At 44.7% G+C, this 23,944-nt stretch overlaps 1 long non-coding RNA gene across 1 annotated transcript in view; it reads left to right on the forward strand.

The window, feature by feature from the left end:
* Positions 1-23,944, forward strand: part of LOC149525366 (uncharacterized) — a 74,507-nt gene that overhangs the window by 31,223 nt on the left and 19,340 nt on the right. Inside the window, exons 2-3 of the long non-coding RNA XR_016348637.1 lie at positions 3,522-3,620; positions 6,059-6,173. This is a non-coding gene — a long non-coding RNA (uncharacterized LOC149525366). The remainder of the gene's footprint in view (positions 1-3,521; positions 3,621-6,058; positions 6,174-23,944) is intronic.

Here is a 23,944-nt window from a genome sequence, read left to right on the forward strand (position 1 = left end):
GCTGGGGCGAGAGGGAGCCCCGGAACCGTGCGCCTGGGCCTTGCCCACCAAGGAGCAGCACCTGGGGATCCTGCAGGGGCCCTGGCCTTGCAGAGGGGAGCTGGGTTTCACACACCTGGGCCCCTGGGGTAATTGACCACTGGTCTTGTTGCACCACAGCCGCAGCACCTGGGACTGCAGGGCACACCACCCCGCCTGCAGCAGCCGCCCGCGCCCGGGCAAGCAGGAGAGCCAGGAACCAGGAGGAGTACCAGAGGCAGCACCTCTGGTTCCTGGATCAACAGCTCCGTCTCCAGGACCACTGGGTCCAGGAGGACCTGAGGCTGCGCCGGAGGAGTCTGGAGGCCCTGGAGGAGCAGGGCCGTGCCCTGCGAGGCCACCTCCAGAGCCTGCTCGACCGCTTCCCATTTCCTCCTCCTGCTGCTCCCCCTGCTTCCCCTGCTCCTCCTGCTCCCGCTCCTGCTTCCGCTCCTGCTTCCTCCACACCCCCTGTCCCTCCTGCCCCCCCCCCTCCACAACCATTTCCCACCGACGCCCCCGGACCCGCAGTGTGGCGAGACGGGAGAGGCAGCCAGACTCCCACCCCTGAGCTTTCCTTTCCCTTCCTCCCTTCCCTTCCCTTCCAGCTCCCTCGTCCCAGGTTTCCCCCTCCCCTCTCCAACCCTCATTCCTCCCTTCCCACACCCAGTTATGTTAAATAAACAGACGTTTTTGTTTCAAAAACAGGTGTCTTTATTTTACAGTAGATAGGGAGGGGAAAGGGGAAGGGGGGTAGGGTGGAAGAAGGCCCCAGTGGGGCATGCAGGGAGAGGTCAGTCCTCCTCCTCCTCCACCAGGAAGCTCTCCCGCAGGGCTTCCCAGATCCGGACGGCCCCCCGCTGGGCTTCCCAGATGGCGACGGTGCGGGGCTGACCGTAGTGTCCAGCCATGCGGTCAGCCTCAGCCATCCAGGCTGGCAGGAAAGCCTCCCACTTCCGCTCACACAAATTGTGGAGCACACAACATGCCGCCACCACGGGAGGGATGTTGTGCTCGGCCAGGTCCAGACGGGTGAGGAGGCATCGAAAGTGGGCTTTCAGTCGCCCGAAGGCCCCCTCCACCACGATGCGGGCCCTGGTCAGCCTGGCATTGAAGGCCTGGCGGGAGGGATTGAGGTGCCCCGTGTAGGGCTTCATGAGCCAGGGCTGCAGTGGGATGACGGCGTCCGGGTCGGCGAGGCGGACCACCCTGCGGAGCAGCACCCGGTTGATGGCCTTGACCACCTGCGGAGAGAGACACAGCAATGCGCCAATCAGTGCGGTGCCCGGGTGGCTGGGAGCGTGCATGCCCTGGCAGTGCCCTGAGCCCCACTCCCGGAAGCAACCCCCCTGGAAGCGTGTAGTACGGCCGGGACAGCCCGACCCCTCCGGTGTGGGGCGCTTTCGCCTCCTCCCGCCCCCCTTTGTCCCTGGGGCGGCCCATCCCCTCCTCGCAGCCCCCCTCCCCCCTGGCTCGGTGGCCGAGGAGTGCCGTACCTGCATGAGCACCGCTCCGACAGTGGATTTCCCCACGCCGAACTGGTTCCCGACGGATCGGTAGCTGTCCGGCGTGGAGAGCTTCCAGAGGGCGATGGCCACCCGCTTCTGGAGGGGGATGGCGGGTCTCATGCGAGTGTCCCTTCTGCACAGGGCAGGGGCGAGCCACTCGCAGAGCTCCAGGAAGGTGTCCCTCCTCATCCTGAAGTTCTGGGTCCACTGTCGGTCCTCCCAGCGCTCCAGGACGATGCGGTCCCACCAGTCGGTGCTGGTGTCCAGACGCCAGACGCGGCGGGGCCCGCCGGTGCCGGGGCGCCGCCGCGGCTCCTCCACGGCCCCCAGGGCGGCCAGGCGGAGAGGCAGGGGGCTGACGTTCCCCAGGTGGTGCCAGGCAGCCTCGAGCCATTGCTGGCAGGCTTGCAGCAGCAAGTCCAGAACGTGCACCAGAAGGTGCAGGGCGAGCTGTGGCTCCATGTTGCCACCTGCGGCGGCCCCCCCGAAGGGAAGCACCGACACAGACGGGCACAGAGACCAACGCTTTGCTGTCCCTCGGCGAGGTTGGCAAGCAAGCAGGAAAAGCTGAGAACCTGCTGTCCAGGGGGGTCCCTTTAAGCTCGAGCCTCAGATAGCCTCAGACAGCAGCCACACAAAGCAACTACTGACCTGATGCCCTGCCAGAACTGGTTTCAACTTCCCTTAAATGCCCCCCTGCGTCCAATCAGTGTGGACGCGCTAGTTCGAATTAGCAAAACGCTAATTCGAACTAGTTTTTAGTTCTAGATGCGCTAGTTCGAATTAGCTTAGTTCGAATTAGCGCTGTAGTGTAGACGTACCCTTAAAGACTAGGGCCACAGGACTCCTCATTGTTTTTACTGTAAATTCAGAAACTGACAGTATACCGTATTTTCCGGCGTATAAGACGACTTTTTTTACTAAAAAACATCCCCCAAAAATCGGGGGTCGTCTTATACGCCGGGTATAAACATACAGGCAGTCCCCGACTTGCAGGTACGAACGGGGCTTTTCTCGCCCCGGAGGACACGGACTGCGGGACCTTGTGGTCCCGCCGCCTGTGTACTCCGGGGCAAGAAAAGCTGCTCCGTGTCTCCCTGGTCTCCTTGATATTTAAATCCCCCGTGGCATTTGCAATTCCGACTGGTCTCATTAGCATCCCTTTTCCAGAAAAGGGTGCCAATGTAGACACAGCCTTAAAGTGTGTAGCATATACCTGTATGGGAGTCAGGCCATGGGAGCTGGTATAGAATGGAACAAGTAATACGAACACTTTTACTCCAATTCTCTCTTCTCCTTTAGGGCATTATGTTCCCCCAAGAGAGTATGTAAATAACAGACCCATTTCTCCTGGTCCTTAAACAGACAACTCAGAGAGCGGTAAGGATGGTCCAGCAATTAGTGTGTTAGCTTGTGTCAGCTGATGGCCGGGGTAGTGTGTGTGATATGTGAGCCCTATTAAACACCCGAGCCTTCAACTGCTAGGACAGGGTCTCTTCGCAGCGGGCAGCCAGGGGAGGCTGACAAGTGCCCTAAGGGTTCGCAGGGAGAGCTTATTACACCCGAGTCTTTCGCTGCAAGGACTGGGTCCCTTTGCAGCGGGCAGCCAGGGGAGGCTGACGGGTGCCGCAAGGGTCTGCTCCGTGGAGGCGGCAGGGCCCCAATGCCCAGCTCTTGCTGCGTCTACCCCTGACTGGCCAGTTCTTTTAATTGTGTCTGGTTCTGTTACAGCAACAGAAGAAGTCAGGTTAAAGCTTAAACAGTTACAGATTTATTAAAGAGACTTATAAAGCATACGGTTACAGTGGCTATTGTTCTACTTCTTAACTGCTAGCAAATACAGGTCTTAAAAATGGTTACAAGGAAAGGAAGATAAAAATAAAATAATGGTACCAAGTGACAGCTTAGTCTTTATAGATAATTCTATGCATACACTAAGACAAAAGGACACATACAGGTGTAATTTTTACCCCCTTCTGCGTCTTTTGATTCCAGTGTGTCAGGCCAGGATCGGTCACTCAATTCCTTGGAAAGACGAATACAAGGCTGGGCGTCTCCATGCGGACCTCGGGAGACATTCACATAACCCGACCAGTAGGTAGATGGTAGATTGATGCTTAGAGTGAGTGTGCTGCTGAGCCCATCTTTATATCCATGGGGTCATGTATTCTCTTTCTTATATACGGTGCCAAATTGTGCTGGTTCGTCTTTGTGATGCCAGTTCTTACAAGGGAGTTTCAATGTAATTTACATTGTAAGAGAGCGATAACTAAATTGGGAGTACTGGACATTCTTTACTCAGCGGGAGATTCCTCTCCTGGGACGGTTGTGTGATTGTATCAATATCAGTGCTAGCCAAGGGCAGTTTCTGCAGCCTCTTGGTCAACAGTTAGCTTGGTCCCCCTCTTATCTATGTTTAGTTGTCCAGGGTCACGATGAGCTAGCATATCCGGGCCTTCTGTCAAGGCATCAAAGACTATGCTGATTTTATTGCTCTCTGTGTCCTGTGTGCTTCTGAGGCATCTTAGAGGGGCAAGCAAGATGGATGTGGCAGGGGGTTCCTGTCTGGCTACAGCTTGGGACTAATTCTTTGCTCTGCCACAGATTTCCATTGGTCCCAAACACTCAAAGGAATTTAGTCAACTGACTCCCATTGATTTCAACTAAATTAATGTGATGTTGGGTTCCAAAATACCTTTCAGGTTCTGGATCCATATCTCTCTGTGCATCCATTTCCCATCTGCAGAATGGGGATAATAGTATATCCTTACCTCACATTGATATGGGAAGACAATGAGATGTTCAGATACAATAATTAGGGCTCGCCAAGCGGCGGCGAGCCACATGGTTCTGCGAGCTGCGCATGCGCAGATCGCGCGACGCATGTGCAGATCGCGTGGCGCCGACTATGCCGGCTTGTAATCTACTTGCCACGGGCGAGTAGATTACATGATTTGTCAAGCTCTGACAATAATTATGAGGGCCATTTAAGAACCAAAGATTGATTGGTTCTTTGTTCACTCATAAGAACGTAAGAATGGCCATACTGAGTCAGATCAAAGGCCCATCTAGTCCCATATCCTGTCTTCTGACAGTGGCCAATGCCAGATGCCCCAGAGGGAATGAACAGAAACAGAGTCTAGGGACTCCATTCCTAACCATTCTGGCTAATAAGTATTGATGGACCTAATCCCCTTGAATTTATCTAGTTCTTTTTTGAACCTTGTTAAAGTCCTGGTCTTCACAGGACCCTCTGACAAGGAGTTCCGCAGGCTGACTGTGCACTGAGTGAAGAAAAACTTCCTTTTTTTTGTTTTGTTTTAAACTTGCTACCTATTAATTTCATTTGACCCCTAGTTCTTATGTTATGAGAACAAATATATAACTTTTCCTTATTCACTTTCTCCATACCTGTCATGATTTTATATATAAATATATATATATTCCCACTTAGTCTCCTCTTTTGTAAGCTGACAAGTCCCAGTCTTTTTAATCGCTCTTTATATGGCACCCGTTCCAAACCCCTAATCATTTTTGTTTCTCTTTTCTGAACCTTTTCCAGTGCCAATTTATCTTTTTTGAGAGGAGGTGACCACATCTGTATGCAGTATTCAATATGTGGGTGTACCATGGATTTATATAGATGCAATAAGTCTCTGTCTTATTGTCTATCCCTTTTTTAATAATTCCTAACATTCTATTTCCTTTTTTGACTACTGCTGCACACTGAGTGGATGTTTTCAGAGAACTATTCACAATGATTTCAAGATCTCTCTCACTCTCCCAACACTGCAGACATGCAGAAGATGAGGCACAACTTAGCTCTTTATCCCCCACTCCCACACTTAAAACAAACTTCTTTTGCCTGTGATTTGCTTATATTATGTAATACTCTTTTAGTGGATTGAAGAATATTGTATATGTTGAGAAGCACCATACTGCATGAGTAGCCCTATTGGGCTATATTGTGGAACTCTTACTCACAACAGAGCGATTCTGAGCAACTGTTTGCAATTTGGCTTGTTGATTTATCAGGTGTAAAGGTGTCAAAAACTGGCCAATACTGAGCAAAGCCTCTGGGTTTTTTGTTTCTTTTTCTTTCTTCCCATGTTGTGTCTGCAAACTGTTAAAGAATAGGAGCTTCAGGGGGTAGCCGAGTTAGTCTGTTACAGAAAAATACAACAAATGGTCTGGTAGCACTTTATAGACTAACAAAATATGTAGATGGTATCATGAGCTTCCATGAGCACATCTGAAGAAGTGGGCTGTGCCCACGAAAGCTCATGATAACATCTACATGTTTTGTTAGTCTATAAAGTGCTACCAGACCATTTGTTGTTTTTTTTCTGTTAAAGAATAAATATATTAAAATCAAGAACACAGATTTAGATACTATTAAAAAATGTCTACCTTATATTTCTTACCTTCAGAATTCACTAGATTGTGCAAAATGGCAGGTATTTTTAACAATATCCTTCAGGGGATGTCTAATATCCTTATCTCTTGCCACTAATTATTGGATTTAAACATAGGTACTGAAGCATGAAGACAGGCCTTGCTGAAAAGCTCAGCATATGGAGCAAAAAGCCAGTGCTGTTCATTGAGGTGAATAGCCTACAGAGGAGAAAGCAGGAGTTGTCTTCCTCGGTGAGTACAAACCTATATATTGGAATGTGCATCACTTGGCAGTCAATATGGTATTGTGTGATGTATCAAATGTACACGTATGTGCTAGCAAATGCTCATTGAAGAGTGCTTCCCCTGTTTCGCTTAATGCAGTGCCAGAATGTTTTCATGGTTGAGAACATCTATAGAGCATAACAAACTCTAGAAGTGTTTGATGCTAATATCCATCTCTAATATTCAATGATTAAACAACGTGTTTCATATTTAAATGCTAAATATTATTCTGCTGATTGGTAAACAAGCAAAGCAGGATACAGACTGGTTTCCCAGCCATTTATGATGGTCTTTCATGTTGTCAGCCAAACAACAGGCACACTTTTTAGCAAGATGGTTGCCTTCAGCAGAAAGCTTAGAAGTACCCACTGTAGTTAAACCATGTAGGCAGGATTGTGCTGTTTGCATAGAGCCTTGTGTAGGGGCAGGAGCCTTGGGAAGCTGCTTTGCCCAAGTACACAAAGAGAGGGAAAGTGCACAAAGAGAGGGTGTAACGGGGCGAGGCAGCCCCGCACTGAACTCACAGAGTTTAGCCAGATTACCCTCCCTAAAAGAGCCCTGCCCTGCACAACTGTGCTGGGCATGCTCAGTTTGTAGCCCAGCTATAAAAGCCTGTGGGGAAGCTTAGTCTGGGCTGACTGCCAGAGGAGAAGGATCTCAGAGAGGAGCTCCTGACCAGCAACAGCCAGACACCTGGAGGGGAGACAGCAGAGCCTCTTGGTAACAGTGGAGACATCCCAACTCTCACTACGTGGAAGGAACAGCCCCTGGGGAATTAGAGGACCCTGTGAGAATGTGGGAAGGTACCCCATTGGACCAGGTAGGAAGTGGCTCAGGGAGGGTGCAGAACCAGCCTCTCCTGCCCCGGGAACCTCGGTGAGTTTCGGACGGATTCCCTGCCAAGGAAGTGGTGGCCATCCTGCCACTCACAGGGCACTGGACCAGGACCTGGTGGAATAGGGAGGGCCCAGGGCCCCCTATCAGTGGGGTCACCACCCGTTCCCCCTCCAAAGCAACTTGCTGTCTCAGGCCTTTCAGTCCTGCCTTAAAGGACCAACCAGTGTTGGGATATAAAGACTTGAGCTGGTGAGCCCCGCATTAAAGGACCAAACACCAGCTTGGTGTAAAGATTCCGGCCAGGGGGCCAATAGGCCCTGCCTTAACGGGCCGACCAGTGAATCTAGAGACTCAGGCCAGTGGACCCTGTATTAAAGAGACGATCACTGACTGTGCATAGACACTCCAGACAGCGGGCCCTGCCTACAAGGGCTGCCCGGTGACTTTGCATCAAGATTCGAGCTGGTGGGCCCTGTGTTAAAGTGACTTTATATAGAGACTCAGGGTCCTACCCCTGCCCTCCAGAGAGGGCAGGAAAGTCAGCCCGTGACAGATGGTTTCTCAGGAGGCAATCTCTTCTATTGCTGTTCAGTGTACATGGCAGGTGCTTGTGACATGTCATCAATTAGAATGTCATAGGTTGCTCCCTGACATTAAAGGTTAGTCCTGTCATCTCTTCACCCATTTCCAGGTGATTTGCTCCTTACAGGGTGCAAAGGCAGAGCAGTCCCTGCTCACAGGGACTGCTACTTTGATTGGCCCTGATGAAGCCTACAAATGGAGGGAATCTTTGTGCAAGCCTCATCCTGTCCCTGCATGCCTTCACAAGATCCAGTCAGATTCTGCCCATTCAAGAATATGTGTCACACTTTTTACTGGAGGAACTTTGCAAGTATCATAGGGCAGAATAAAATGCATTCTGTTATTCCTCTAATGATGGAAGTGACCTGGAATGGTAATGGAAAGAGGGATTTCTAATCCTTTCTACATTGGTTGAAAAGCAGCCACCTAGTCTTTACATGAAGGGCAAGCCAGGTCTTCAGAATACTTAAGTATCTTTATAGCCTAATCCAAGTAATAATAAAGAAACGAGGGAGAGACTACTTGGGAAATCTCAGCCATAAAGTAAAAACCAGGAAACAAAAATTAACCAATACCAGGTTAATAAAAAAGGAGAGAACTTTTATTATCACCACAATATTTCTGTTACAAGCATAATGACTAGATGGAAAAGTCATCAATTAATGTACTCATGGGGGGATTCCACCATGGGCCAAAACTTATTTGCAAAAGAGAGGGAAAACCCATTTTTAAATGCACAGACATCAGATACCCATTCCTAAACCATAAAACAATAAAACGGATTTATCTAAACTTTGCCCTATTTACGGATAGTGAAGAGTCTTTTCTTGGAGATAGACATGATGTCTGTCCCCCTCAGTAGCTGGAGAGAAACTGCCCAGGGACAAAGGGGGGGAACCCCAAAATTCCTTTGTCCCTGTTTGAAATCCCTATCTTCATTTTTATTGGCGGACTCCACCTGGCTTAGGTAAGAGACCTAGTTAATCCCTTAGTCCCCAGGCTGTTGGCCATTTCTCATGATCATGACAGTAAGTGTAAAACTTAATGATTCCAACTGCTTTAGTGAGCAGTGAACATTTAGTGAAGAATTCCAACCGCTTTGAAGAGAAAAGGCCATGCAAGATCGATACTAGACTATATGCCATTTAATATCCTAGAACTTATTCAATCCAAACTCAAAGCTTTGGGTATGCAGACTCAGGATTATACACACAAATCATCTGTGTAGGTGTTTGGTCTCCAATGGGAGCTCAAGCTCTGAAGCCCATGGTGGGGGTGGACTTTGGAGCCTGAGCTACAACTTCTACATTGGGTTCTGAAACTTGCTGCTGCAGGTTTTAAAACTCTCCGTAGACATGCTCACTAAAGCTCCAGCATGGGCAGTGAGTAAAGGTAGGGCTGGGGGAGGACTTTATTCAGTGGGCAATCTGATATCAGTATTGTAACAGTGGTAGAATACGGTCCTTTATCCATGAATTAGATGCTTGACTACACAAATTCCTATTACAGTACTTGATTTTTCAGATTCTGAAATATTTTATTCATAAACTAGCTAAAAACTGATGAGTCAATGACTACACGCTTTTGATTTGAGTTGTGACAATCAAGTGTCAGTATATTGTTAGGAAGGGATTGGATGAAAGCTAAGAATGAGGACAGAAATATAATTTTCCATCTTTATCTGAAGACTTGATTTTGGAAGGCATGTGGAATCAGAGGCGCAGGCTAAATACTAATCCAGTAACTGCATTTTTCCTGCCTTCATTCTCCTTGCAATTTTATTTGGATAAGACATTTTTCACTCTCTGGCCTGTGCTGTACGGGATTCTGTCAACTGGTAAATGTTTAATATACTTCATCTCAGAGGTATCTGCACTTTAGTTATGGATGGTGTGATCCTTTAGATCCCAGTGATAGATTCATATTTGCTCAGCATGAGAACTTTCACTGTTAGATTTTTATCCCAGTGCATCATGAAACCATCCTCAAAAGGAAGACTTCCCAACAGCTCCATGCAAAGCAAGTCTTCAAACTAATGCACAATACTATACAATGTATACAAAAATTCAAACTCTATTGTAGTCCCTGTTTTATGCATATCCACAAGTAATAGACACAGCTCCTTTTCTCAAATCTTCAGGAATTTTGGTGTGAGTACTGTATAAGACACTTTTCTCCATGGATATAAGTAATTCCTGGATCAATAAAGTGATGGATTGGCAGAGATAGAGAGAATTTCAAAGAGGACAGTGGGTTTCCTCAAAACTCCAGGAAAATCTTCCAACCTTCAGAGAAGCCGAGATCCAGAAACTTATATGCATAGGAGACAAATTCTGCAAATAAGGATTCTGTTATACCTTGTTTTGAAAATATGGGAAAAGATAAACTAGAAGGGATGATACTATCTGTCCTATCGGATATTTTAGGCTGTGCATTGTTTTTCAATTGTTAAGCAACACTTACCATGAGCACTCACAGTTGTAGGAGATGTCAATAGGGAATAGGTGTGGAAACCAAGCTCATCGCGTCAAGCTGAAAGTAATTGACACTGAAACACCAGATATGCTCACTCCCTCCTCCCCAACTGAGTCCATCTGTCAGTTCTAACTTTACAGTGCAAGTTCCAAATGTTTTAGTGATCACCTGAATAAACAGTTTTGCCACTTTCATCTTGACATATCCACTTTTGCTCTACTAAACTATCTTGTCCCAGATTTATACGTTACATCATCCCACCAAATAGCTTTGCTGACATTAAAAAGCATGTAATGTTCAGAGCAGACACAGGGACAAGTTTTCCAGGAAAACTAGATTTCCTGCTGTGACTACCCTCCCTGATCCCACTGAAAACTCCACATGCTCTTTTATAGTACAAACCAAACCAAAACAAGTTTGTGTTTATTTTAGAATATTGCTCTGTTGTAGTTTGGCAAAACTGCCTATGTTCAGTCATCCTTAATTCTAATTTTTTAATATATTTAGGCACACTAGTTGTTGAATGCCCCCAGTCTGCCCTCCATGTGTGTGTTATGAAAGAGGGTAACAGGTACATGTGGGTGGACGCTGCTTGGAGTATGGTGCAAACATTTATAATAAAATTAGAACAGGGACTAAGCCATAAAGTTCAAAGGTGTATTTGAATTTCCTCTGAGCCCAGGGATAAACAGATCTGTATTTCTAGTTCTAGCTGAATAGAGGGACATGCTTGTGCTTTGAAATTTGGCGCTGAAACTAAACTCATTTTTTCCAGAGTTTGAGCACATCTCGGGTTCTAGTTCAGAACCAACTTCAAATGTACCTCATAAGGAAAATCAGCATTTGGTCCTGAATCATTAATATTTAGGGCCTGATCATAGACACACTACTAGAAACAGTGTTCTTGACTGAAACCAGCTCAAAAGCAAGGCTCTGCAAGCAAGCAAGCTGAAATTTACAAGAGTCCTTAGGTTGTACTGCATACTACTGCTGCCATTAAGGGATGACAGAGCACTGAAAATGAGCAAAGTGTTTTTCTAAATAAACTGCTGTGTTTATGCTTAAGCATTTGCTCCTTTTTTAGCAGTTTGCCAAAGGAGCGATAGTGCCAGTAGCTTTCACCTGAATTGTTACAATGCTTAGCTGAGGCATTAGGCCAAGATCTTCATGTGCTGACAGATGCTAGGATCCATTAGATTTATAATGGCTGAAGTGTTTCAATTCTGCAAACAATTTTTTAATCGATTTGTAGGAAAAAATCATATTTTGAGAATTTTACAGTGAAATGCAGCGATGTACACTCATGTCCATATACATGAAGATAGCGCTCACACAGTCTCTGAAGCCAAACCATTGATGGTTATGGATTTTGACTAAGTCCCAGCCTCAACAGTCATACCAGGAATCTGCACTACCTAAAGGTGGTTAGGTCTGCCAGAAATCTCATTCCATAATATCCAGGTGATAAGACATTCTAGAAGATCTGCTGACTTCTTAGAAACTAAACAAAACTCTATTTATGTTAAGGAAACCACTCAGGGGTTAAAAATAAAAGGAATACTTATGTAGGTTGAATTTTAAAAAGAACTGAATAAAAACCTCAAACCAAGTTCAAAAACTACTATACTTTTATGCAAAGTGAGTGGTTATTTTACTTCTTAATAGACAGTTGCACTGCTGTGTGTGCCCTTGAAACAAACTTAATAATGAGGGTGTGTTTTTGAATACACTGAGTTATTTTCTGTACATTTGGCTTTACTTAAAAAAAATTCATACCAGTAGGCATGTACATTATAGGAGCAGAATATGTGGTAGTGATGGTTATCAATTATTTCTTTCTTATTCATTCCTATAAACCAAAAAGGGGGCTGACTCAAAACCTGAAGACCTTCAAACTTTGGGGAGGTTTTTAATCTAGATCCAAATCTAAATGTCATGGGTTGGGCTGATCTCTGCTATAAATGTGTGCAACAAGAATTTTACATCAGTAGAATTATCTTGTGTCTAGATAAAATCTACATTACAATGTTAAATCTGTAATCTTAGAGTGATGAAATCCAATGTGTTAAACATAATTAACATTAACTATATAACCACAAAATACATATTGCACAGAACCATGCATTAAAATGCTACTGAAAAAATAAGAAAGAAAATAAACGAGTATTGCATAAAATGTATCAGTGTCAAATAGGCAATGAGAAAGATATACATTACAACACATTTGTCCCTGTTTCCTGCTATGTGTTCCAGGTTAGAAAATTCATTCTCTAACTGCAATGACATAAACTCTCCTTTTAATAGCTAAGGGTATGCCTACATTACCCTCCTAGTTCGAACTAGGAGGGTAGTGTAGACATACCCTAACATCCATTGACTCAGATGGTGTTTAGTGCACCTGGCATTGAACTCCACATGGTGTTACTCTGAGTGTGGGATTGTACCAGTTCCTTTGAAATATTCCTTTTTGCCATGAGCTTGAAAGCAAATATTGCAGCTATTGCAAGCACAACATTCAACAGACCTAGATGGTTACAGTCTTGAAGTACTTGTCCGGGAAAAGATTTCTGGCATGACAGGGTTTTTCTCATCTAGAAGAAAAAGGTATAATGTTCACAGGCTGGTAGCCAAAGCTAGACAAATTCAAACCAAATATAAGCCATAACTGTGATGGTAATTGACCATTGTTCCAAATTACCAGGCACAAATGGATTATCCATAAGACTGGGTGTCTTTCTAATGGCAACAGATATGCTCTAGCGTAAAGACATCAAAGGAGGAAAGAATTTGCTGCTTGGATTCAGAGCACTCCTAGTGCAAGGTTTGTGCCCTACCTGTGGATGGGACTGTCAGTCATGATTCTAATTCAGCAGCCATCAGAGAACTCATGGGCACATTCACTCTGCCTTGTAATGATGGTGCCTTTAAGAGATCAACTTGAAGGTATTGGCTTGATAGAGGCTTCACAGAGTGAAATTCCATAGCCTGTGTTATGTAGGCAGTCAAACTGGGTGATCATTTAGTGGGTGGTCGTTTATGGCTTTAAAAATCTACGATGAGTTCCTATTAAACACACACCCGACTTTGAATAAGCAACAAAAGATTGTTTACTGGGATTGATGGTGGGAACAGTGAGCATACACACACACACACACACACACACACACACACACACACACTGCCCATATATAAGAGTGAATGGTTACATAGTGGTTCCTAACTAACCCCTGTAGGGCAGTTCATTAGAGGGGTACACAGTCTGCCCCATATGGCTCCTCCGGAGTTACACCTCATGCACCTCTTCTAGGCAAGATAACTAAAGGCTGATTCTCCAGTCCCACTGGCCAGAGTTCATTTCTGTTACCTGTGGTCCTAATGGGAGGCCCCCTCAGTGTTGTCTTCCTGTCATCCAAAGTTAGAGATGCCTCATGTCTCCTGCTCACTGCTGCTGGTGCCCTACTGGCAGTTGCAGCTCACTTGTTTGGTTCATCCATAGCTTTTTCCCTAGACTCCTTCTTCCAGCTGTCAGACTGTGTACCACATGCTCTTTCTGTTGCATTCCATGTCCGAGCTCCCCTGAGCTGTCCAACTGTTGCCTTTCCAGAACACTAAATGCACTACAGTAAGCATTTATTCAATTAAGTTTTAAAATAAAACTCTGCACACAGTCTGGCAAATGCCTTTGTCAGGTGTCTTTTTTTCTTTGATCTGATGGTAAAAGTTTGATTATTTGAACCAAAGCTGTGCCTTTGTCTGCACAGAGTGGTTGCCATGAGGCATCCATTGTTCCACAAAGCCAGTGTAAGGCTTTACCTGTTTATCTCATGAATGCATTCTTTGAAAATAAAAGACCTCAGTGCCTATATGCAGCTTCTGATGCAGCTGCAGTGTGATGGCTTTATGAAAATAGTTTAGGAATTTGGTAAGATAAAGATAACAAGGATAAGAACATTTTGTTAGAATATCTAATCTACATGCATTAACTGTTCCTTTCTTTTCATGCTCATAGCTTTCCAGCTCTCACTATCAGGATACTTGATTTTGGAAGATAGACTGGAAGGATGTCTATTGTCCAAGAGTGCCTCCTGGTAATGGAAAATGGGGCAAATCCTCAACTGGTGTGAATTCTTATAGTTTCACTATAACTATAGTGAAAGAGAATGCAGCTGACATCTGAGACCCAGCCCCTAGGTATAAATACTGGGGATTGTTTAGGTCTATGAGCAGTTTTTATGACACTGATCATGAGTTGATGTTGACTTACCTCTAGTAAGAGGGAACTTCACTAGATTTGCACATAAGAATGGCCATACTGGGTCAGACCAAAGGTCCATCTAGCCCAAGGCTACTCAACTTTGGAAGCTCTGGGGGCTACATGGATACTCGCAAGCATATGCTGAGGGCTGCAACTTAAGTGTGGTTGCATATACATGCAAATATATGCAAATAGCTTCTTGCACACTGACAAGCATGAATACAAAGATTAAGGCAAGACTACACCACACACAGGTCTCATTTAATTCAGTTCTGTTGATATTAATAAAATGTAATATTTACCCCATTTCCACCCATATGACAGCACTTTTAATGATCAATGACAGTCCAGGAATTTAACTACTAAAACACATGTCAGCAGAAGACCATTATGTTGACTACTTTTTGGGTTTGGCTCCTACCTGCGGGCCATGTGTTGAGCCCCGGGTAACAGAAACTACACCATGGGCCGCAAGATTAGCCCTGATCTAGCCCACTATCCTATCTTCCAACAGTGGCCGATGCCAAATGACCCAGGGGGAGTAAACAGAAAGAGGTAATCATCAAGTGATCCCTCTCCTGTCCTCCATTTCAAGCGTCTGGCAAACAGAGGCTAGGGACACCATTCTTATCCATCCTGGCTAATAAATGTTGATGGGCCTAACCTCCATGAATTGATCTAGTTCTTTTTTGAACCCTGTTAAGGTTCTTGTCTTCACAACATCTTATGGCAAGGAGTTCCACAGGTTGTCTGTGCACTGTGTGAAGAAAAACTTCCTTTTGTTTGTTTTAATCCAGCTACCTATTAGTTTCATTTGGTGAAATATCATTTCATTATGAGAACAAGTAAATAACTTTTCCTTATTCGCTTTCTCCAAACCTGCAATTTTTCCTTTAAGAGCTCTCCTGTGAAATTTGATTTCCCAACCAAAAAATTGTAACAATTTCCAACAGGTTTTGCTGTGTATAGTTAAGTCCTTATGATTTGGAACTGATACCTGTCCAGGAAAAATGTGATTGGTTTTTTGAAATAGCAGAGCTACAACCAATCAATGACAGACAGAATGAACCAGATAAGTTCCCCTCTAGATTCAGGGACCCTCTTTATCATAGAATCATAGAATCATAGAATAACAGGACTGGAAGGGACCTCAAGAGGTCATCGAGTCCAGCCCCCCACTCTCAAGGCAGGACCAAGCTCCGTCTACACCATCCCTGACAGATGTCTATCTAACCTGTTCTTAAATATCTCCAGAGAGGGAGATTCCACCACCTCCCTTGGCAATTTATTCCAATATTTGACCACCCTGACAGTTAGGAATTTTTTCCTAATGTCCAATCTAAACCTCCCCTGCTGCACTTTAAGCCCATTACTCCTTGTCCTGTCCTCAGAAACCAAGAGGAACAAATTTTCTCCTTCCTCCTTGTGACACTCTTTTAGATATTTGAAAACCGCTATCATGTCCCCCCTTAATCTTCTTTTTTCCAAACTAAACAAGCCCAGTTCATGAAGCCTGGCTTCACAGGTCATGTTCTCTAAACCTTTAATCATTCTTGTCGCTCTTCTCTGTACCCTTTCCAATTTTCTCCACATCTTTCTTGAAATGTGGCGCCCAGAACTGGACACAGTACTCCAGCTGAGGCCTAACTAGTGCAGAGTAGAGCGGCAGAATGACTTCACGAGTTTTGCTTACAACACACCTGTTGATACAACCTAGAATCATATTTGCTTTTTTTGCAACAGCATCACACTGTTGACGCATATTCAACTTCTGGTCCACTATGACCCCTAGATCTCTTTCCGCCATGCTCCTTCCTAGACAGTCGCTTCCCATCTTGTATGTATGGAACTGATTGTTCCTTCCTAAGTGGAGCACTTTGCATTTTTCTTTATTAAACCTCATCCTGTTTACCTCTGACCATTTCTCTAACTTGCTAAGGTCATTTTGAATTATGTCCCTATCCTCCAAAGAAGTTGCAACCCCACCCAGTTTGGTATCATCTGCAAACTTAATAAGCGTACTCTCTATCCCAATATCTACATCATTGATGAAGATATTGAACAGTACGGGTCCCAAAACAGATCCTTGAGGAACTCCAGTTGTTATCCTTTTCCAGCAGGATTTAGAACCGTTAACAACAACTCTCTGACTACGGTTATCCAGCCAATTATGCACCCACCTTATCGTGGCCCTATCTAAGTTATATTTGCCTACTTTATCAATAAGAATATCATGCGAGACCGTATCAAATGCCTTACTAAAGTCTAGGTATATGACATCCACCGCTTCTCCCTTATCCACAAGGCTCGTTATCTTATCAAAGAAAGCTATCAGATTAGTTTGACATGACTTGTTCTTCACAAACCCATGCTGGCTATTCCCTATCACTTTATTACCTTCCAAGTGTTTGCATATGATTTCCTTAATTACCTGCTCCATTATCTTCCCTGGGACAGACGTTAAACTGACCGGTCTGAATTTATGAAATTCTCTCTCACTGTGTGTCTGCCAGTTCCATTGCGACCAGTCTCATAGCTTTGTGCAAAATTCTTCCTCTTGAGTGTGTTCATTTCTGACATTGTTGGACTCATCTCTTCCATCTTGGATTATTCACTTTTGATTAATAGACTAGCTAATACATTCCTTTTGCTTGTTTTTTTCCCCTAGGCTGAATTGAAATTTAGTTGCTAGTTCTCTTTGTTTTTGTGCATCATGCCAGATGCTGAAAAATGTTCGCCATAATAAGTAAAGGCAATGAAAATCATAAATCAATATTCAATAAAATTCTACCCAAAGATTCTCCCCACTGGATTACATAGAACTGAATAGTTGCTAAAAAAAAGACTGCGTGATACAATCACATTTCTGTCACATTTTCATACTATAATATGTGTCCTCAAAAAGTGCTACTCATCCAGGTTCTATTCAAATCGCAGTGAAAGCACGGGGAATCTTTAGAGTCAATGGAGCTTGGACTGAACTTGTATAAAGGTGGACATAGATTGTGAATAGCATTCATTGCAAATTCATTACTTTTTTCCATTAGAAAAACATTCAAAAACGTATTCTTATTTCCAAAAATCTTATTGCTGAATCGTTTAGGCACACTGATTTCAAACTGTAGGTTGATAGTCAATAATGCAAAAAGAAGAGTTGGTAATTTAATATTTAGGATATGTGGGGACTACTCCCGGCTTGAATAATTAAAACGTTTTAAGAAGGAGATTCATTGACTAATAGATTTGATGGCCAGAAGGACCAACAGGGTCATCCAGTCTGATTTCCTGCACTGTCCAGGCTACAGAACCTCACTCACCCACTCCTCTAGTAGACCCTGGCTGAGTTACTGAAGTCCTCAAAAATGTATTTAAAATCTTCACGTTTTAGAGAATCCACCATTTACTCTAGTTCAGATTACAAGCTGTACCTCCCTGGTCCGGCAACATCCATGGTCTGACATGTACAGGAAGAGCGGTGGGGCAGGAGCGCCGTAAGGGGAACCAGTGACTCAGCCGGGAGCCCAGATTGTGTGCGTGTGCTGGGGGAGAGGACGGACAACATGGCAGGGAGTTCTTTCCCCAGCAGAGCAACCTGGCCCCAGCAGCTGGGGAGCTCTAGCCTGGCCTGTCAAGAGAACTCCAGCCCCAACCCCAGAAGCAGCCAGGGAGCTCTGGCCTGGGCCACAGAGATCCGGCTCCACCCTGACCATGGAGCCAAGTGGCTGAGCAGCTCTGGCTGTGGGACTCCAGCCCCAGCAGTAGCAGGGCTGGGCAGAACCACGGGGGCTGAGGAAGCAGCGGGGGTAGACTGGAACCCTAACCCAGTGGAAGCATGGCCACAAGAGAAGGGGTCTTCCCTGGTCCAGCAAATACCCATGTTCGGGACTAGTGAGGTCCAACCTGTAGAAAGTGACCTGTGTCCCATGCTATAGAGGAAGGAAAAAAACAAAAACAAAAAAAATCCCAAACCAGTCTGAGCTGGAGAAAATTCCTTCTAGACCCTGAGCATGTGGGCTAGACCCACCAGAAAGATATATGGCTGAGCAATAGATGACGAAGATTAATAATGAGCAAACATAGAAAATAATTATTAACACACGTCTAGTCCATATTTTTGGATGGGTATTTATTTGCTCTACAACTCATTACATTTCTGGGCTTTGCAAACATTTTCACATACTCCATGGCTGGCTGGTTATTCATGAATAACACTTAGATCAGCCTACGACTATTAGCAATCCAGACGCCATGATTTCATTCACAATATTCAAATAACTCTTTTCATCCATGCATGGAAGTCAGAGGAATGTTGTGATAATAAATCCATATATACTTGTGAGACTACAATCCGGTGGTGTAATTAGGGTTGCCAACATTGGTTGGATGAATTCCTGGAGATGTCATCATGTAACATAAAGATTAATCTTTAATTTCTGGAGATTCCAGGACAACCCTAGGTGATATGGGCTGCAGATTGATAAAAATTTACAAAAGCGCTTCCCAGTTGGATGAATACTTATGAAGCTCTACCCAACAAGTTGTGGGTCTTAATTATGTGCAAATCCTTAAGTCTGGTCCTAATTATGTGCAAATTCCTCTAACAGGCCATTCCACCTGTTTGCTTTTGTTGTGCTCTATACTGCATTAGCACTTCCTGCTTCTGGCCAGACTGGAAATAGAAGTGCCAAAATATTGCAAAATAGTCTGTTCTAATGGCATTTTTAGCCCAAGCAGAACAAGCCGTCCTGGAAATTTTGTGAAAAAATTAGCTTACTAGTCAAGATACACATGTCATGTCAGTGGAATCAGACCCGGGTCTAACCAAGTCCAGCTGCACTGGCACCACACTAACTGTTGTTGTTGTTGTTATTTAAATTACAACAACACAGGTTATAGGCTCAGTGTCCCATCGTACAAGGTGCTGTACAAAAACACACAAAGAAAAGGTCCTTGTCCCAGACTGCTTAGGGACAGATTGACAAAGGGACTTTAGACCTAACTCCCAGGCCCAATGGTAAACTCAGCTCTGAGTAAGCTGCTCAGGCATGAGGGTTAAGCCACTAATAAGAAAGGATTTCACAGAAGCCAGAAATCTGAGGAGGGGAATGGAATGGGGGAGGGGGAGAGATACAAACTGACTCTAAAGCTCAGTGCTTAGGGCACTCCCCTGGGATGTGGAAGAGTCAGGTTTAAGTATAAATATTTAGTTCTTATACAAACTGGAACAGCTTCAATAGGCGAGGTATACAAAGACACGCACTTTTCCCTCCTCACATATGCTGATTATTGGAATACTTACCTGAGATGTGGAAAATCTGAGTTATAATCTGGGTGCTCTAGACACTAGGAAGCATTGGACACACAGATGCCTTCCTGTTCTCCCCCAGCTGTCTTTCATGCTGGTTACATATGTTCAGAGCATATGTACTGGATTGAGCCCCAGAAGCGAGCCAGCTTGGGAAACTCCTAATTGGAGAATGAGAACTTAGGCATGCACTAGGTCTCCAAGCAGTTAGCTGTGGCATGATGTCAGGACTTCAGTGGCTTTGCTCATGCCCTCCATCAGACACATGAGGATTTAGGCATCCACAGGGTTAGGCAACAGGTGGGTTTAAGAATATAAGGCTTTGGCTATGTCTACATTTACAGCAGCGCGTGACATGTAGGCAATGTATATACAGATACACACCACTGTGAAAGGCAGAGTATATTCCCATACTTGTCACTGTGGCGTGACGCTACAGGTCTTGGGGCTGGAACCTTTCATTATTCTGAGGAAAGGTTCTGGCAGGGATGGGAGTGACTGGGGAGCTACTGAGGGGAAAGGCTGGAAGCTGCTGGAACCTTTCCCCGCCATCTCCCCACTGACAGAGACCTTCACTGTGGTGGGGAAAGAGGCTCTGGGATCAAGAAGAAAGCAGGACACTACAATGCTAGATACAGCCATGTAGACCTGGGAGGCACTGCTTCAGAGTTTAGAGAGCTGAGTAGGGGATATACCCTGAGGGTTTAGTCCTGTGGAGCACTCTGCTCATCTAAGTCATGCCTCACTAAGGGAGTGTGCAGTGTATGTACTCTACTCCATTGTATACATAGAGATACTGGGAGTGGCACTGAAATGTTGGATTTAAGCACCTAAAGAGGCAGTTAAGCACCTTAGTTCCTTTGGAACTATGACCTTTAAGGTCTCATGAGACATGGCATATGAAAAATGGATGGCAGGGAAAATCAGGATGTAGTTATTCTTAATTATTATTATTTATTTTATTATTTTTGAATAGGTAAACTAAGTGGCAGGAGAGTCCTTCATCCAAGCCCTTCCTTTGTAGGCTGATTTCTTTTAGAGGGTCATGGCAGGAGCGGTTTTGGGGAAACGTTGAAGGAAAGAAGTAGTTACCTTACTGTTCAATCTAGGGATAGCACTCTATGGGTAAGTGGCATCGCAGATTGGGGAACAGATTTTTATGTTTTCATTGTGCGTGTATGTATAAAGTAGTATTTGCTTGCATAAACTTAATCCCATTTGAACATAAATCCCCGCTTCATTAGCAATTGCGATACATCTAATTTACATCCCTTTTACGAAAAAGGGATATAGTCTAGACATAGCCTGTATGTATTAATATTGGCTACTCCAGGAGAATCCTGAAGCAAAGTGGAATTTTTGCTATCAACATTTGCATCTTAGTATCTGGATGGCTCTTTCATTGTCATCCATTTCATAGCAATGCTATAGAGAACAACAAATAGATGTTGGAAAGCCAAGAGCAGGCTTTAAAGGTCTGATCCAAAGCCCATTGGATTCAATGTAGGCCAATCCACTAACTTCAGTGAGCTATGGATCAGGCACCAAGTTTTCAGTTGTGTTTCATAAATTCAATCCTTCAGTGTAGAGCAACTAATTACAAAGTATTTTCTTTGTATTGTGTTTTTCTGAGAACCCATCTGCCTTTCACAAAAATTAAATGTCCTATAACACATTCTCTTAGTCTAGGGCAACCTTCTTTCTGGCATTTTCTAACTTTTCAGTGTTTGACTTTGAACCCTTAATAATGTTCTTCTAACACAGTTTTCTGTTTGTAATTTCCTAGCTTTTAAAAAAACAAACAGAAAAAAAACCATGGAAATTCCATCACATGGTATCTCAGGGACACTTGCATGGTTCATCAGCATGGCGGGAACCTAGAGAGCCACCATTTAATTGATAGTTACAATATTTGTGTGAGCTAGCACTATCAGCAAGTGAGGAAAACTTTCAGTGAGTTTCAGTTATTTGCTAGCAGCAGAGACACAGGAATCTTGGGGTCTTCAGTATGCTACAGTGGGAATAGAATCTTCTGCCCAGGCACAATCCTTCTGCCCTTCACTATCCAACCTGTACCAATCCTGTCTCTTTTTCAGGCCAGTTCCTCATCCCAAACAATTCTCTTTATCCACCTGTGACCCGGTGGTGGCAGCCCCCCACCGCCAGGGTCATCACCCCCACCTGACCAAGGGCTCACCCATCCGGGCAAGATAGTGCCCACTACCCCTTTGCGAGCTGTCACTCTTGGCATGAGGTTAATTCCTTGGGTCTTTTCCTTTGCAGTTTGAGTCTTTAACCGGTCACCTCACCGGCACCCCCGCCGAGGGGGAGAGGTAGGGGGCTCAGGCCCACCCCCACTCCGAGCCCCAACCCAGGGCCGTAAGAACTGGAGGAATCTGTCTCCTATGGTTCAGTTGGTGGGGGTTACTAGCTTCAATGCACCAACCAACAGGAAGTCCTCTGCTGTGCCCAGGATCACTTCCTACCTCCCTTGGTCGATTGCTCCCTTCATGGCCAGCACACCCTGCTTTGTCCTGGAGAGCCTCCTCCTCACTCTCCCCTTCCTCCTTCCGGTGATGCCCTTTTGAAGCGTCCCACCGGCTCAGTGTCTGACAGGGGAGGGGCGGGGTGGCTCGTGTCCCAACTCAGGCCGCTGCTGTGCGTGCACATCTGAGGTGGGCGAGTGCGGACGGGCCGTTCCCTGCCTTCTCTATGCCGGTGGTGCCCTCCTGCACAGCCAGCTGGCTCAGCGCCCTATGCGGGAGGGAGGCGGGGAATCCTGCGCTCTGCTCTGGACGGCCTCAGCACAGACATGGCAGGGCTGGGGACGTGGCAGGAGAGCAGTAATGCCGTAATGCTCCGTAATGCCGGGGACGGCGCAGCTCCGTAGTGGGGTACCGGAGTGTCCCCGTTACACCACCCAAGTGCCATTCTCCACAAAGGTGTCTTATTACAACAGCAGTTTACTTGGTCATCCATTATCAGTTCCCCCTTCCCTGGCTCCACAACCAATCTGGCTCTCTCCCCTAACTTTGCCTCCAATAGACTCTCCTTCCCCATCCACAATCCCTGGTCTACTGATTTCCAAACTTCCTATTAGGAGAGATAAAGAACTCTTAATTAGATTTCTCTGACCTTCTTTTAAATAAACTCCGGTCATCTGAAGAAGTGGGCTGTGCCCACGAAAGCTCATGATAGCATCTACATATTTTGTTAGTCTAAAAAATGCTACCAGACCATTTGTTGTTTTTTTACTTATCCTGTACAGCCTATCTTGGCTACCCCTTGCAGCTTTTAAATCACTGTGACTCACCCACCCTCCAGTTAATAAAGGTGATAGCAGAAAATCATTGCTGGTGCCTACAACCATTCCAATAATCCCCTCTTTACTTAGCATAAATCAGTTGTGCTTATTGACTCAATTAATTATGTACAATTTAATTTACTTATGATAATTTCTGGAACCTTAAGAGTGGAACAAGTACTGCAGAAGAGTTGCAAAAAAACAGTTCAGGCCATTCGTATCAGAAGATGGATGTGCAAACCTGATACTTTTAGGTATTAAACATTTCTAACACTGATAACAACCATGTCATATATGATTCAATACAAGATAATCAAACCTCATTGAGCCTCCAATATGAAAGAAATCTGTAGATAACTATCACATTTACATATGAGAACAGATCCCATAGCCTGGACTAAGTTATGAACCAATTAAGCTAAGTGTAAAAAATAAAGGTAAACAGGGAAGAGAAAGCTTCAGAGGGATAGCCGTGTTAGTCTGTAATGGAACGTCTACATTGCATTACTATTTTGGGATACCTCCAGTTACCCCCATGTCTTAACAAGCCACTTGTTATTTTGAAATATTTTTCAAAATAACAGGTATTATTTTGTTGTTATAGGTGTCAACCTCAATGCACCAAATTTCTAAATAAGCTATTTTGCAAATTGCGTATTTTATTTCAAGTGTAGGGTGCTGTGTAGACACACCTTAACTAGGAAAATTTAAAAATCTAATAGTCTTGCAGCACCTTGGAGACTAACCAAACATGTAGATGGTATCATGAGCTTTCGTGGGCACAACCCACTTCTTCAGATGAAGAAGAAGAGAAAGAGAAAGAGAGGTCTGTGGTACAGAATGAGAAGGGGGCAGTTTTATTTCTTTGTAATGGATAAAGAAGGCCTGGATTTTATTATTATTGTTTGTTTAAAAGTATTCTGCTCATTCTTTACATTAGAAATGCATGTGTTGGCTTCTCTTTTTTCTTTAGAAGTTTA

Source organism: Pelodiscus sinensis, chromosome 2 (assembly GCF_052426305.1).
Source record: "Pelodiscus sinensis isolate ZL-2025 chromosome 2, ASM5242630v1, whole genome shotgun sequence".
NCBI lineage: Eukaryota > Metazoa > Chordata > Testudines > Trionychidae > Pelodiscus > Pelodiscus sinensis.